Below are 15,922 nucleotides of genomic sequence, written 5' to 3'. Positions count from 1 at the left end.
TCAAACATTTTGTATATACCATGTAGCAGGCAAGAGGGATACAAATAAAATTGTTCACAGTTATATTCTTAGCCCTAGAACTAGCATGGATGTTTTATAAATATGTATTAAATAAATAAAACAAAACCTGACTTTAAATACTATAAAGTAATGTGAAATCTGGTTGAATTATAGTTGGTACAACAATGCAACAAATATGAAAAAAATAATTTTTTTTTCTCTAACCCATCTAAACTTCCTAATAAAGCCATACTTGCCCCAGTACCCCAAAGTATAACTAACAACTAAATATCTAGTCATGTCTGGTTTAATCAGTCTCTTTCAGATAAGGAAGGTCCAAGAGATAATGGACTTTTTTTAAATTTCTTGTTGCAGAGAATGGGGCCTGTTATACCATAGATGCTTGACACATGTTTCTTGAATGAATGAATTCATCAGTGAATAAATCAATGAATCAATAAATGAATAATGAAAAAAAATCAGTTTCTTTTGGAACTAAGCTCAGCTTTTAAATATTTTTCTCTTCTTTTCATAATCCTCCCCTAGATGGCATTCAGGTGTATGGGATAGGGGTCCAAGCTTGTGTTGCAAGCGATGAAATCTGACCCAAACCCGGTCTGTTTGCTCAGTTAAGTAAGAGCTTCCTGATCTTATTTCATTGCTTTGGTGCAGTCTCAGCTCTGTCTTAGATGCAAACCACTCTAATTCCCAGATTAACCTTCACTCATATCCTAGTTCTGGTTACATATACCTCATTTATGGTAGGTCCATTTTGCTTCTTGCATCAGCATCCTTCCATGTCTACTATAAGATGTGCAGGAAACTATGCATCCCTCTACATCATACTGAAGCCAAGAGGATTTCCGGACATTAAATACTCCTTTCTCAGCCTAATCATGTTCTGCTATTACTTTTCATTTGTTGGGGGCAATCCTGTACTGGCAAGACTCCTTGCACCATATTTTTCACCCTGAATTCCAAGTGAGGAGTGGGAACATAGCCTCTCCGCTTTCAGCTTTTCTTATAGATGCAAGATAATTGACCAAAAAAAAAAAAAAAAGAATCAGTCTCTGAAAGCCTAGTCCATGACAGCAAATTCACTAAAAGAAGAATTTACCAAATATGCCAAAAAGAAGAATTGATTTTAACAAACTATTACACACATATTTTATAATCTTTAACAAAGCTTTTGAATGGTACTTAGTATCTTCTCAAATGTTAAGAATCTTTAACACTCTGTCACCAACCCCTACATTTTTTAATTGAATCATGTTCAACTTAAAAATTTTGATTCAATTAGATTTAAGTTTACTTAAGTACTTGATTTAAATATGACTTAATGTTAACATTTAAATTCAAATTAATAAGAATAGATGTTAAAATTGAATTAAATATAAAATACTTTTTTCTAGTTAAAAATGGTTGTTTCTTTTGTTATTAATAAAAATGACAACAGATGAATTAAAAATGATGTAAACCAATATAAAGATGATGTGAGAGGAGATGATAACAGATGAGAGACATCATCAGTTCAAGTTAGGAAGCTGTAGTTTGGAGGTTGGGTTGATATTCAGACAAGGTGCTAAAAATCCAGGCATCAGGTGAAAATCTGTTTCTTGAATGATGAAGTCTCCCTGGTTTCTTCTTTCACTTGATTCTCAGAGTACTGGCAGCCATCATTATCATCTCTTGACCAACATCAGGTATCAAGTTTTCTTCTTTGGAGAAGTAAACACAGATACTGCCATTTGTGGGTTTCCAATAAAATGGACAAGTTCCTGTCCAATAGCCTTAGAATAAAGCTCACAGTAAACAAAATCTTACCATCACCCCACACAGGACTTCCACAGCTTTTTTGTTATCTTGGTCTTAAATATAAATATCTGTGTAAAAATAACATCAGAAAAAATTTTAAAAGCTCTCCAATGTAAATGAAAAGGAAAATAATTTAATTAAAAAGAAAATCACTGAGGAGAAATCAGAGAGTGGAGAAAACTTTCAAATACAAATTAATGTCTTATATGTCCCAGTAAATATCAAACACATCTGAAAAAATAAAGATTTTTTTTGGGGGGGAAACTCACAAGTTTTCAAAAATTACCTCTGAGAAAGAGGTTACTAGAAGGTGCCCTCTTCCAAAATGACTGAGTAAATGAAGAAAGAAACAGACATGTCATCTATGGTAAAAGGATAACTTAGGTGAATGTAGGGAAAGGAAGTTTGAACAAAAATTTCAGCTCATTTTGGAGCAGAGAGCTCCAGAAGGGGTGCTTGCAAGAAAAAAGAAGATCATTCAAAATTTAACTCATTGCTGTATTGACAGAGTAGTTCATGATGGATTTAACCTCCAAAAAATAACAACTATAAATTTTTGATAAAAAAGTGTAAAAAGCTATTTGAAGGTACCAGAGAGAGAACAACAATAAGCAGAAACTATAGAGGAGTCAATCCTAGAGAGATGTAAACTGTATAAGCTGAGATCTATTATATATGATGTTTCAACTGAAGGCACTCTCCAGTCCATGAAGGAGCCTTAAAGCTTGAAAAGACAAAGAACAAAGTTCAAAACTGAAAGTGCATCAGGAAACTGAGAAGGAAATTGAACAGGGAGTCACAGAGAGGCACTAAATCCTTAGACAGCCCCTTAACTATGCTTATAAAGTGGAGGTTCCAGAAAACCCCACTAAAACTAAATACCTGGATGTCTGAAAGATAAAAACTGAAACTTCAGCAGTGGCCTTCCACAGGGAATAAAAATGGTTAAAGTTTGAGTCTAGCCAAGTTAGCTCTCTGAGAGAACAAACAACACTCCTAAAGATTACAGAATCCAGAATCTCTAAATATAACATTCATAAGGTCAAGTAGTTAATGAAACATACTGGACATACAAAACAGAAAGAAAGAAAGAAAGAGAGAGAGAGAGAGAGAGAGAAAGAAAGAAAGAAAGAAAAAGAAAAGAAAGGAAGGAAGGAAGGAAGGAAGGAAGAAAGAAAGAAAGAAAGAAAAAGAAAGAAAGAGAAAGAAAGAAAGAAAGAAAGAAAAAGAAAAGAAAGGAAAGGAAGGAAGGAAGGAAGGAAGGAAGGAAGGAAGAAAGAAAGAAAGAAAGAAAGAAAGAAAGAAAGAAAGAAAACACACCCCATACCACCAAAAAACAAAAAGTAAAAAAATCCCAGCAAAAATCTCCCCAGAGTCAGGGACAAAAGCAGTTGATAGAAACTCATCTCAGGATAGCCCACACAAATACTTTATAACACCTATTATAAATATATTCAAGTACTTAAAGTAAAATGGGCTCTTAACAAATGGATAGAAAACCTTGAAAACTATAAAAAACAACTAAATAAATATTGTAAAGCTAAAAATTACAGTAAGTGAAAGGAAATCTCCAACAGAAGAGCTTAACAACAGATTAAGATTACAGAAGAAATGGTCAGTGAAGTTGAAGCTAGATCACAAAAAAAATTATGCAAACCAAATAACATAGAGAAAATTATGATTTATAAATATATGAAATGGGAGTGGGAGCAGGAACGGATGTCCACTTCACCACTCTTATTCAGCATAGAACTGGAAAGTTATAGCTAGGGCAATGAGAAAAAGAAAAAGAAAAAGGACTCTAACAAACAAAATACCCTTTAAAATTAATAAGCAATTTCATAAAGGTCACAAAATACAAGGAAAACACACAAAAATCAATTGTATTTCTATATAGTAGTGATAAGCATGTTGATATCAAAATGAAAAACACAGTATCATATACAGTTCTTAAAAAATACTTAGATGTAAATCAAGCAAAAGAGGGACAAGACTTATATGTTGAAAACTTCAAAATGTTGATGAAAGAAATAAAAGATCTAAAATGTAGAGACATAAAATGTTCATAGTATAGAAGATTCAACATAGAAAAGATACCAATTCTTCCCAAATTGATATACAAGTTTAATGCAATTCCTATCAAAATTCCAGAAAGATTTTTGTAGATGTAGGCAAGATAATTCTAAAATGTATAAGGAAAAATGAAACAACTAGAATACCTAAGTCAACTTTGAAAAAAAAGGTTAAATTGGGAGGAATTAGTCTACCCATTTTCAATACTTACTATAGTAATCAAGATGGTGTCATATTGATAAAGGGACTGACACATTGATCAATGGAACAGAATAGAGAACCCAGAAAAAGACTCACACAAATATGCCAAACTGAATTTTGACAAAGGTGCACATCAATTCAATAAGGAAAGGTAGTTTTTTCAACACAATAATGTATTCATCCCCCTTTTGTTGATATTTCTTTCTAATACAGTGTAGGCTATTTACAAGTTGGCAGTTGAGGAGTCATTGCCAGTGGAGATATTTCCTCAGGTGAAGATTAAAATTAGAAGAGTATAAAATGCCCATAAAATAATCCAGGATTTTGTGCCATGGATCTCTAAACTAGGCTTACATTTAGAGCCTAAAGTTAAACCACATCATCAAACAAGTATTTTAAAAGCAATACAAAATTGAACAAATTAACAAGCCATGAACCTAGCTATAAAGTTATAGTGCTTTGGGTTTTGTGAAAACCCAGTTTACTCCATGGCTCACAACTCATTCTCAGCTGTTAACAAAGTTCTCATAACAAAAATCTCATAGAGTGTTTCATTATTTGTAAATGCCACTCCTGATCAAGAAAATTCAATAGTCTTTCATAGCCTTTTTCTAAGATCTAAGTCCTAGTATTCAGTATCCTTTTTTTTTTTTTCTTGGTGGTACGCAGGCCTCTCACTGTTGTGGCCTCTACCGTTGTGGAGCACAGGCTCCGGACGCGCAGGCTCAGTGGCCATGGCTCATGGGCCCAGCTGCTCCGTGGCATGTAGGATCTTCCTGGACCAGGGCACGAACCCGTGTCCCCTGCATCGGCAGGCGGGCTCTCAACCACTGTGCCACCAGGGAAGCCCCTCAGTATCCTTTTGTACAAATACCCTGAACTCATGCTTCAACTAAATCTCAGATTACCTTTTTTTTTTTCCCATGGCTCACAAATTCAAATGCTTAAAGGGAATAGACAGATAAAATAAGAGTAAGTAGAAATAATTCTGCGTCTAGCCCTGATGGGATAACTGATAACATACTATCCCTCCTGCCATGAACAAATATAAAATTGGACGTAATTTATGTCAATAGTTTTCAGGGGGCTTCCCTGGTGGCACAGTGGTTAAGAATCTGCCTGCCAATGCAGGGGACACGGGTTTGAGCCCTGGTCCAGGAAGATCCTACGTGCCGCGGAGCAACTAAGCCCCTTTGCCACAACTACTGAGCCTGCGCTCTAGAGCTCAGGAGCCACAATTCCTGAAGCCCGTGTGCCTAGAGCCCGTGCTCCACAACAAGAGAAGCCACTGCAGTGAGAAGCCCTCACACCACAATGAAGAGTATTCCCCACTTGCCACAACTAGAGAAAGCCGGTGTGCAGCAACGAAGACCCAATGCAGCCAAAAATAAAATTAATTAATTAATTAATTAATTTAAAAAAAAAGAAATTAGTTTTCAGGAATTAGGCAACAGACAGTACAACTCTAAAATTCTTGAGGGGACGGAAACTCACTAGGTTAGCCTCATAATCACTCCAGCTTTCTACCTTGTGAAAATATCCTGACTCTGATACAGGGACCTGCACAGAGTTCAGAGGGAGCTGAAGAAGCAAAGGCCACAGTTTAAGATTGCTGCAGTAGCTAGGTCTGAGGGGCCATGACAAGGGAAAGAAGATAGATGCATGAGGGAGGCCAGACATTTAAGTGGAAGTTCTCTATAAATGTTTGACTGACGGCTGGACTGCACCTCTATAGGGAAGGTTATGAGAGAAATTCCAGAGGCTGCTCTGGGTTTAACAGTGAACACAGGTATTTGAAGTCAAGAAATGCTGTCAGAATTAAGTCTGGCCTTTCTAGAATAGAGAAACATTTTTAATATCCTAGGCATCCAGCTGAGAATTGCAAATTCACACCTTAGGAGTAAATTCCATACACTAGAGTAGAGCCTATTGTAGACTGTTCTATAGATTAAAACCAAACATAGCATGACCCACAGAGGAGATTATTTGAAGGTAATGAGCCAGTAACTGAACTGCCTGCTAGAAAAGAACATACTTAGGATAAAGAAAACAAAATCCAGAGTCTCTAAATTACATGTCATGGTATTCAGCATATGACAAAAATTATTAGATATGCAAAGAAACAAGAATATGTGGACTAGAGTTGAGAAAAAAAATAAAGGCTGTCAGAGGATACCAATCCCAAGCTGTCAGCTATCTCATACCTTGTATTTAGTAGACCATGACTTTAGAGTATTATTAGAATGATTATCTAAGACTTAAAGGTAAATTTGGTGATAATGAGTGGATAAACAAGAAATCTTACAAGAGAAATGGCAAGTTTAAAAAGAACTACATGATAAAGCACAAAAATTGAAATGACAAACTTAATCTATGGTATAATAGTTTGAAGGTATCATAAAAATCAGCAAACTTAAAGACAGATCAATAGAATTATTCATTCTAAAAATAAAGAAGAAAATTTTAAAAAGTGAGCAGAACTTTCTGAATGAGTGGTATAATATTAAACAATCTAACATGCAATTGTAATCCCAAAAGGAAAAAAAAGAGAATGGAACAGAAAAAAAAACAAAAAACAAAAACAAAATTATAGCTGAAATATTTCCAAATTTGATAAACATGTTGACTTCCACAACTGAGAGATGGAGAGAAACCCAAGCAGGATAAGTGCAAAGAAAAATCACACCTAAGCTCATTATGGTCAAACTGCTGGAAACCAGCAAAAATATTGACAGTAGGTATAGGGAAAAAAAGACTAATTACCTATAGGCAAAGAAAAAAAAAAACAAAAAGGATTCTGTTTTACTTTTTTATCAGAAATATCCAGGACTGAATCAAATAAAATTATATTTTAGAAAGATAAAAAAGAAAATTGTTTAGCCAGAATTCATTATCAGAAATTTTTTTTTTTAAAATAACAAGAGTAGGGGGCTTCCCTGGTGGCGCAGTGGTTGAGAGTCTGCCTGCTGATGCAGGGGATGCGAGTTCATGCCCCAGTCCGAGAAGATCCCATATGCCGTGGAGCGGCTGGGCCCGTGAGCCATGGCCACTGAGCCTGTGCGTTCAGAGCCTGTGCTCCGCAATGGGAGAGGCCACAACAGTGAGAGGCCCATGTACAGCAAAAAAAGAAAAAAAAAGAAAAAACAAGAGTAGGGCTTCCCTGGTGGCACAGTGGTTGAGAGTCCGCCTGCCGATGCAGGGGAAATGGGTTTGTGCCCCGGTCTAGGAAGATTTCACATGCCGCAGAGCGGCTGGGCCCGTGAGCCATGGCTGCTGAGCCTGCACGTCCGGAGCCTGTGTTCTGCAATGGGAGAGGCCACAACAGTGAGAGGCCCGCATACTGAAAAAAAAAAAAAAAAGAGTAAAATAACTATATTTTCAAGAAAATAAAATCTGGGAAATTTGTTGCCAACTACCATGCACTGCAGAAAAGGTGATGAATATTCTTTAAGTTGAAGGGAAATGATACCAAATGGAAGCTGTCACCTATAGGGAAAAAAGAAGAACAGCAGCAATATGAGGTATGAAAATAGACACAAGTGATTTTCATTTTATTTCTCATAATTTCCAAAAAAGACAACTAGTATGTAGATCAAGAATAATAATATTATAAGGTAAGGTATATAACATGCAGAGGTAAATGAAATGACATCAAGAGCATAAAGAGCTATTTGTAAAGTGGGAGGTAGATAAATGGAAACATTTTGTAGTAATATTATTGCATTTGGGACATGAGATGTCCCAAATGGAAAGTGTAAATTGGGAAGTGTTAAGTATGAAGTGGTACAATATTGACTATAAGTAGTTTTTATAAAATAACAATGCATATTTTTACCACTAGAATTTGGTTAAGCAAACTACTGCCCACAGTCCAAGTTTGGCCTGCTTCTGTATGGTCCATGATAAAGGATTATATTTTCAAATTTTGTAAATTGTCAGAAAGTAAACCAGCAAATAAACAAAAGACTCATCAGAGGCCATATGCAGTACCCCAAATACTAAAATATTTACTATCTGACCCTTTGAAGAAAAAGTGTGCCAACTTCTGATCTAGAGCAATGAGTTAAAAATTCAATAGAGGAAAAAATTGAATACTAATACAAAATCAATAAACCATAAAGAATGAACCAAAAGTCAATTAAACAAAAAGAAGTTGGTATATGCAGAACAGATAGACAACAACAAAAAATCCAGAAGTGACAAATTGTCATAAAATCAAACATGTTGACAAGCACGTGAAATGTAACTGTACTAAACACACTAATGAAAAAGCAGAAATGGTCACATTGGATAGAAATGCAAGACCCAATTACATGCTACCTACAAGAAGCCTACTTTAAATGTAAATCCCCAAGTAAGTAAAAGTTAGGCACATATATTGTTAAAAAATAAAAGTTGAAAAAAATATATACAATGCAAATAGTGCTCACAATAAAGTTGACATGGCCAAATTAATACCAGACAAAATAAAATAGAAGACAGATTATTAGTAGAGAGAAGGAGGGGATTTCATAATAATAAATGGAAAAATTCATTAGAAAAATGTAACTATCACAAATATATATATACTTAAGAACAAAGCTTCAAAATGTATGAAGCAAAAACTGAGAGAACTAACAAGAGAAAGGGTCACAATAATTGAACAGCTTAACACTTCTCATCAGAAATTAGTAGAAAATACAGACAAAATATCAGTAAGAATATAGGAGATATTAACAATACTTTCAAACAAATTATGCTATTTGACATTTATAAAACATCACACACAACTACTACAAAATCCATATACTTTTCAAGTGTACAGAGAAATTCTCAAGATGTCATAATAGAATAAATAATTCCGCTATGTCGCTCATTCCCCTGATTTTTTTGGTGGATACTTTCAAATATAGATAAGTGGAAAGAATAGTATCATAAACCGACATATCTACCAGTTTGATTCTAGTTATTAACACTTGGCCATATTTGTGCTTTTCCCTTTCTCTTTATAAACAATGTTCAGGCATATTTCAGAAATCCTAATATTCTACCAATATATATTTCAGCATGCCTCACTTTCAGAAACTAAAGACAAAGACTTAGAGAATGAACATATGGTTATCTGGGGGGAAGGATAGGGGAGGAGGGATAGTTAGGGATTGACATGTACACACTGCTATATTTAAAATTGATAACCAACAAGGACCTACTGTATAGCACAGGGAACTCTCTTCAATATTATGTAACAACCTAAATGGGAAAAGGATTTGAAAAAGAAAAGATACATGTATATGTATAAGTAAATCACTTTGCTGTACACCTGAAACTAACCCAACATTGTTAATTACCTATAGTCCAAAATAAAATAAAAAAGTTAAAGAAAACAACATCAATAACAACAACAAAAAAACTGAAGACATTCTCTTAAATAATTATAATACCACAACCACCTAACAAAATTGACAATATCCTCATATGGTCTAATATTTAGTTTGTATTTCAAATTTCTCCTATTGTTCCCCAAATCTTTTTATTTTTTTCAGCCATCTTTCTGAAAAATCAGAACAAATCAAGAGCCATTTGATCATCCAGATTTTTAAAAAGACCATGGTTTACATATATTTAAATCATCTAACATAACCCATTACATATGATATAAAAGAGACTCAAGATGAGTCTTGAACCAAAGAGAAAGCAGAATTGATGGAAGGAGAGATAGGATCTAAAGAAGTGTTGATGGAATGTAAGCTTCTACCAGAAGATGCGGTTACCAGAGCCCTAGAATTCACAATTTGAAATGTCAACCACAAAACTGGGCTAAGAATAGAATCATTGACAAATAAATATTCCATGAAAGTGCCACCAAGGTTACATGTGTAACAGTTTTTCACTTTATTGTCTAGCATTTGAATCTTTCCGAATGAGGATAGACATTTTTATAGCACTTTCTGCTTAGCATTGGACATCTGAAGTGGCACATAGCACACACACAAAAAAACACTTTTGGCTATAAATTGTGATTTGCAAAGCAAAAGCTGCATAATAATAAATACCAAGGTTTCTCTCCCTCGACCCCCATTTTCAGTTTTCTTTTTTGCTCATGAAAAAATCAAATCATTCTGGGAATGCATTAGAAGTCAATGACAAAGTAATAGAAAATGCTGGCATGTGGAAATCCCTTCAACAGCAAATGAATATAATTTCTAGTTTTCTGAGCCAGTTCTAACTTTAAGTCGGGTCTGGACAAGAAAGCTTCTTAGGACCCATTCTACTTGAAAGAACTTTTGATGTGGAGAAGGTACACTCAAGATGGCTGTTCTGGGCTTCCCTGGTGGCGCAGTGGTTAAGAATCCGCCTGCCAATGCGGGGGACATGGGTTCATGCCCCGGTCCAGGAAGATCCCACATGCCACGGAGCGGCTAGGCCCGTGAGCCACAACTACTGAGCCTGCACGTCTGGAGCCTGTGCTCCACAACGGGAGAGGCTGCAACAGTGAGAGGCCCGTGCACAGCGATAAAAAAAAAAAAATTAAAAAAAAGATGGCTGTTCTCTTACTCTCTGTACATCCCCTGCTTGACCAGCGCCTGCTTCACCTACACCATATGCACATGTCTGAAGTTTCTAATAATTGCCCCAGGCCCCAGCTAGTGACTGTTCTTATCAAAGGGGCAGTGAGGGGCATGCCCCTCTACTGGTTACCCTGGTAACTAATGAGCCCACCTGATGTCAATCCCTTTATTACTGCCCTTCCCCCTGTCCTTCCACTGCACACATGAGGTGTCATTCCAGAAGCTTACTTCAGATGTGTAAGTAAACATTACATTGAACCAAACCATTACATTAAACCATTAAACCATTGATGTCTCTTTTGCTGACTCTGGGCTCTTTCTTCAGTCTTGAAGCTGGACAAGCACAGGGCCTGCAGGCCTGCAGGGTGTAACCCAACAGGTATGAAAGCAGTTACCATGGCAGTGATCTTGTTCAGTTTCCTCACTTGGAAATCTTGTCTCAGAGAAGAAAAATGGCAAGATCACATCAACACTTGGGATATAGTATAAATTAATGATTCACTGATTTATTATGCAGGGCTGTTTTTGGATGCTATTCTTTTTTTTTTCTTTTTTTTTTGGTTGCACCATGTCTTAGTTGCGGCAGGCAGGCTCCTTATTTGCAGCTCCTGGCCTCCTTAGTTGCAGCTTGCCAGCTCCTTAGTTGTGGCACACAGGCTCCTTAGTTGTGGCATGTAAACTCTTAGTTACGGCATGCATGTAGGATCTAGTTCCCTGACCAGGGATTGAACCCAGGTCTCCTGCATTGGGAGAGAGGAGTCTTATCTACTGCACCACCAGGGTTGATGACAAGAATTGGACTCCAAGGTTGGACAAAGGTGTTGTTAAGCAAGTTCAAACCCAGAGCACTCTATACAAAGAAGCCTGTCAAAACAAACTAGCCAGTCAACAGACCCAAAGAGTACTAACCTACTTAGTGAAACCAGAGTCACAATAATGACACTTTGGCACTGGTGAGTGGGAAAATATAAAACAAAGAATCTGTTCCAACTTTCTGTGTAACCTCAGAGACCCCCCAACAAAAACATCTCCTCTTGGTTAGTGATGTTGAGCAGCTCCTCAATAGTTAGTGATGTTGAGCAGCTTTTCATGTTCCTCTTAGCCATCTGTATGTCTTCTTTGGAGAAATGTCTATTAAGGTCCTCTGCCCATTTTTGGATTCATTTTTTTGTTTTTTTAATATTGAGCTGCATGGGCTTTTTATGTATTCGGAAGATTAATCCTTTGTCCATTGATTCATTTGAAAATATTTTCTCCCATTCTAATGGTTGTCCTTTTGTCTTGTTTATAGTTTCCTTTGCTGTGCAAAACTTTTAAGTTTCATTAGGTCCCATTTTTTTATTTTTGTTTTTACTTCCATTACTCTAGGAGGTGGGTCAAAAAAGATCTTGCTGTGATTTATGTCAAAGAGTGTTCTTCCTATGTTTTCCTCTAATAGTTTTATAGTGTCCAGTCTTGCATTTAGGTTTTTAATCAATTTGGAGTTTATTTCTGTGTATGGTGTTTGGGAATGTTCTAATGTTCCTTTACATGCAGCTGTCCAGTTGTCCCAGCACCACTTACTGAAGAGACTATCTTTTCTCCATTGTATATCCTTGCCTCTTTTGTCATAGATTAGTTGACCACAGGTACGTGGGTTTATATCTGCTCTTTCTATCCTGCTCCATTGAGCTATAATACTGTTTTTGTGCCAGTGCCATATCATCTTGATTACTGTAGCCGTGCAGTATAGTCTGAAGTCAGGGAGTCTGATTCCTCCAGCTTTGTTTTTTTTTCCCTCAAGATTGCTTTGGCTATTTTAGGTCTTTTGTGTTTCCATACAAATTGTAAGATTTTTTTTTTCTAGTTCTGTAAAAGAAGCCATTGGTAATTTGTTAGGGATTGCATCGAATCTTAGATTGCTCTGGGTAGTATAGTCATTTTCACAATATTGATTCTTCCAATCCAAGAAAATGGTATATCTCTCGATCTGTTTGTGTCATCTTTGTTGTCTTTCATCAGTGTCTTGTAGTTTTCTGAGTACAGTTCTTTTACCTCCTTTGGTAGTTTTATTCCTAGGTATTTTATTCTTTTTGTTGCAGTGGTAAATGGGATTGTTTCCTTAATTTCTCTTTCTGATATTTCATTGTTAGTGTATAGGAATGCAAGAAATTTCTGTGCATTAATTGTTTATCCTGCAGATTCGTTTATCAATGAATCAATAATTCCTTGATTAGCTCAAGTTTTCTGGTGGCATCTTTAGGATCATCTATGTATACTATCATGTCATCTGAAAACAGTGAGTTTTACTTCTTTTCCAATTTGTATTCCTTTTATTTCTTTTTCTTCAATGATTGCTGTGGAAAGGACTTCCAAAACTGTTGAATAAGAGTGGCAAGAGTGGACATCCTTGTCTTGTTTCTGATCATAGGAGAAATGCTTTCTGTTTTTCACCATTGAGAATGATGTTTGCTGTGGGTTTGTTGTATATGGTCTTTATTATGTTGAGATAGGCTCCCTCAATGCCCACTTTCTAGAAAATTTTTATCATAAATAGGTGTTGAATTTTGTCAAAAGATTTTTCTGCATCTATTGAGATGATCATATGGTTTTTCTTCCTCAATTTGTTAATTTGGTGTATCACATTGATTGATTTGTGTATATCAAAGAATCCTTGCATCCCTGGGATAACCCCACTTGATCATGGTGTATGATCCTTTTAATGTGTTGTTGGATTCTGTTTGCTAGTATTTTGTTGAGGATTTTTGCCTCTATGTTTATAAGTGATATTGGCCTGTAGTTTTCATTTTTGGTGGCATCTTTTTCTTGTTTCGGTATCAGGGTGATGGTGGCCTCATAGAATGAGTTTGGGAGTGTTCCTACCTCTGCAATTTTTTGGAAGAGTTTGAGAAAGATGGGTGTTAGCTCTTCTCTAAATGTTTGATAGAATTCACCTGTAGAACCATCTGGTCCTGGACTTTTGTTTGTTGGAAGATTTTTAATCACAGTTTCAATCTCATTTCTTGTGATTGGTCTGTTTATATTTTCTCTTTTTTCCTGGTTCAGTCTTGGAAGTTTCTACCTTTTTACGAATTTGTCCATTGCTGCCAGGTTGTCCATTTTATTGGCATAGAGTCGCTTGTAGTAGTCTCTTATGATGCTTTGAACTTCTGCAGTGATCATTGTAACTTCTCCTTTTTCATTTCTAATGTTATTGATGTGAGTCCTCTCCCTCTTTTTCTTGATGAGTCTGGCTAAAGTTATATCAATTTTTTTTTTATCTTCTCAAAGTACCAGCTTTTAGTTTTATTGATCTTTGCTATTATTTTCTTTGTTTCTATTTCATTTATTTCTGCTGTGATTTTTATGATTTCTTTCCTTCTACTAACTTTGGGTTTCATTTGTTCTTCTTTCTCGAGTTCCTTTAGGTATAAGGTTATATTGTTTATTTGAGATTTTTCTTGTTTCTTGCTGTAGAATTGTATTGCTACAAAATTCCCTCTTAGGAATGCTCTTGCTGCACCCCATAGGTTTTGGATCATTGTTTTTGTTGCCATTTGTCTCTAGGTATTTTTCAATTTCCCCTTTGATTTATTCACTGATCTCTTCGTTATTTAGTAACATATTGTTTAGCCTCCATGTGTTTGTGTTTTTCTACTTTCTTCCCCCATAATTGATTTCTAATCTCATAGCATTGTGGTCGGAAAAGATGCTTGATATGATTTCAATATTCTTAAATTTACTGAGGCTTTATTTGTGACCTGAGATGTGATCTATTCCGGAGAATGTTCCATGTGCAATTGAAAAGCAAGTGTAATATGCTGGTTTTGGATGGAATGCCCTATATATATCAATCAAATCTAAAGGGTCTACTCTGTCATTTCAAGCTTGTGTTTCTTAATTTTCTGTCTGGATGACCTGTCCATTGGTGTAAGTGAGGTGTTAATGTTCCCCACTATTATTGTGTTACTGTTGATTTCCTCTTTTATCACTGTTAGCTTTTGCCTTATATACGAGGGTTCCTATGTTGGATGCATATATATTTATAATTGTAATATCTTCTTCTTGTATTGATCCTTTGATCATTATGTAGTGTCCTTCCTTGGTCTTGTAACATTCTTTAATTTAAAGTTTATTTTTTTCTGATATGAGAATTGCTACTCCAGCTTTCTTTTGATTTCCATTTTTATGAAATAACTTTTTCCATCCCCTCACTTTCAGTCTGTATGTATGCCTAGGTCTGAAGTGGCTCTCTTGTAGACAGCATATATATGGGTCTTGTTTGTGTATCCATTCAGCAAGCTTGTGTCTTTTGGTTGGATAATTTAATCCATTCACATTTAAGGTAATTATCAATATGTATATTCCTATTACAATTTTCTTAATTGTTTTGAGTTTTTTTTTTGTGGGCCCTTTATTTCTCTTGTGTTTCCTACTTAGAGAAGTTCCTTTAGCATTTGTTGTAGAGCTGGTTTGGTGTTCCGGAATTCTCTTAGCCTTTGCTTGTCTGAAAAGCTTTTGATTTCTCCATCAGGTTTGAATGAGATCCTTGCCAGGTACAGTAATCTTGGTTGTAGGTTCTTCCCTTTCATCACTTTAAATATATCTTGCCACTCCCTTCTGATTTGTAGAGTTTCTGCTGAGAAATCTGATGTTAACCTTATGGGACTTCCCTTGTATGTTATTTGTCATTTTTCCCTCATTGCTTTTAATAATTTTTCTTTGCCTTTAATTTTTGCCAATTTGATTACTATGTGTCTCAGCATGTTTCTCCATGGTACTCTCTGTACTTCCTGAACTCAGGTGGCTACTTCCTTTCTCATATTAGGGAATTTTTTGACTATAATCTCTTCAAATATTTTCTTGGGTCCTTTCTCTCCCTCTTTTCCTTCTGGGACCCCTATAATGTGAATGTTTTTGCATTTAATGTTTTCTCAGAGGTCTCTTAGGCTGTTTTCATTTCTTTTCATTCTTTTTTCTTTATTCTTTTCTGTGGCAGTGAATTCAACCATTCTGTCTTCCAGGTCACTTATCCGTTCTTCTGCATCAGTTATTCTGCTAGTGGTTCCTTCTAGTGTATTTTTCATTTCAGTTATTGTATTGTTCATCTCTTTTTGTTTGTTTTTAATTCTTCTAGGTGTTTGTTCATTAATTCTTCTAGGTCTTTGTTAAACATTTCTTGCATCTTCTTGATCTTTGCCTCCATTCTTTTTCCAAGGTCCTTGATCATCTTTACTCTTATTATTCTAAATTCTTTTTCTGGAAGGTTGCCTATCTCCACTTCATTTAGTTGTTTTCCTTGGGTT

Source organism: Orcinus orca, chromosome 15 (genome assembly GCF_937001465.1).
Source record: "Orcinus orca chromosome 15, mOrcOrc1.1, whole genome shotgun sequence".
Lineage (NCBI taxonomy): Eukaryota > Metazoa > Chordata > Mammalia > Artiodactyla > Delphinidae > Orcinus > Orcinus orca.
This window is presented reverse-complemented; position numbering follows the sequence as displayed.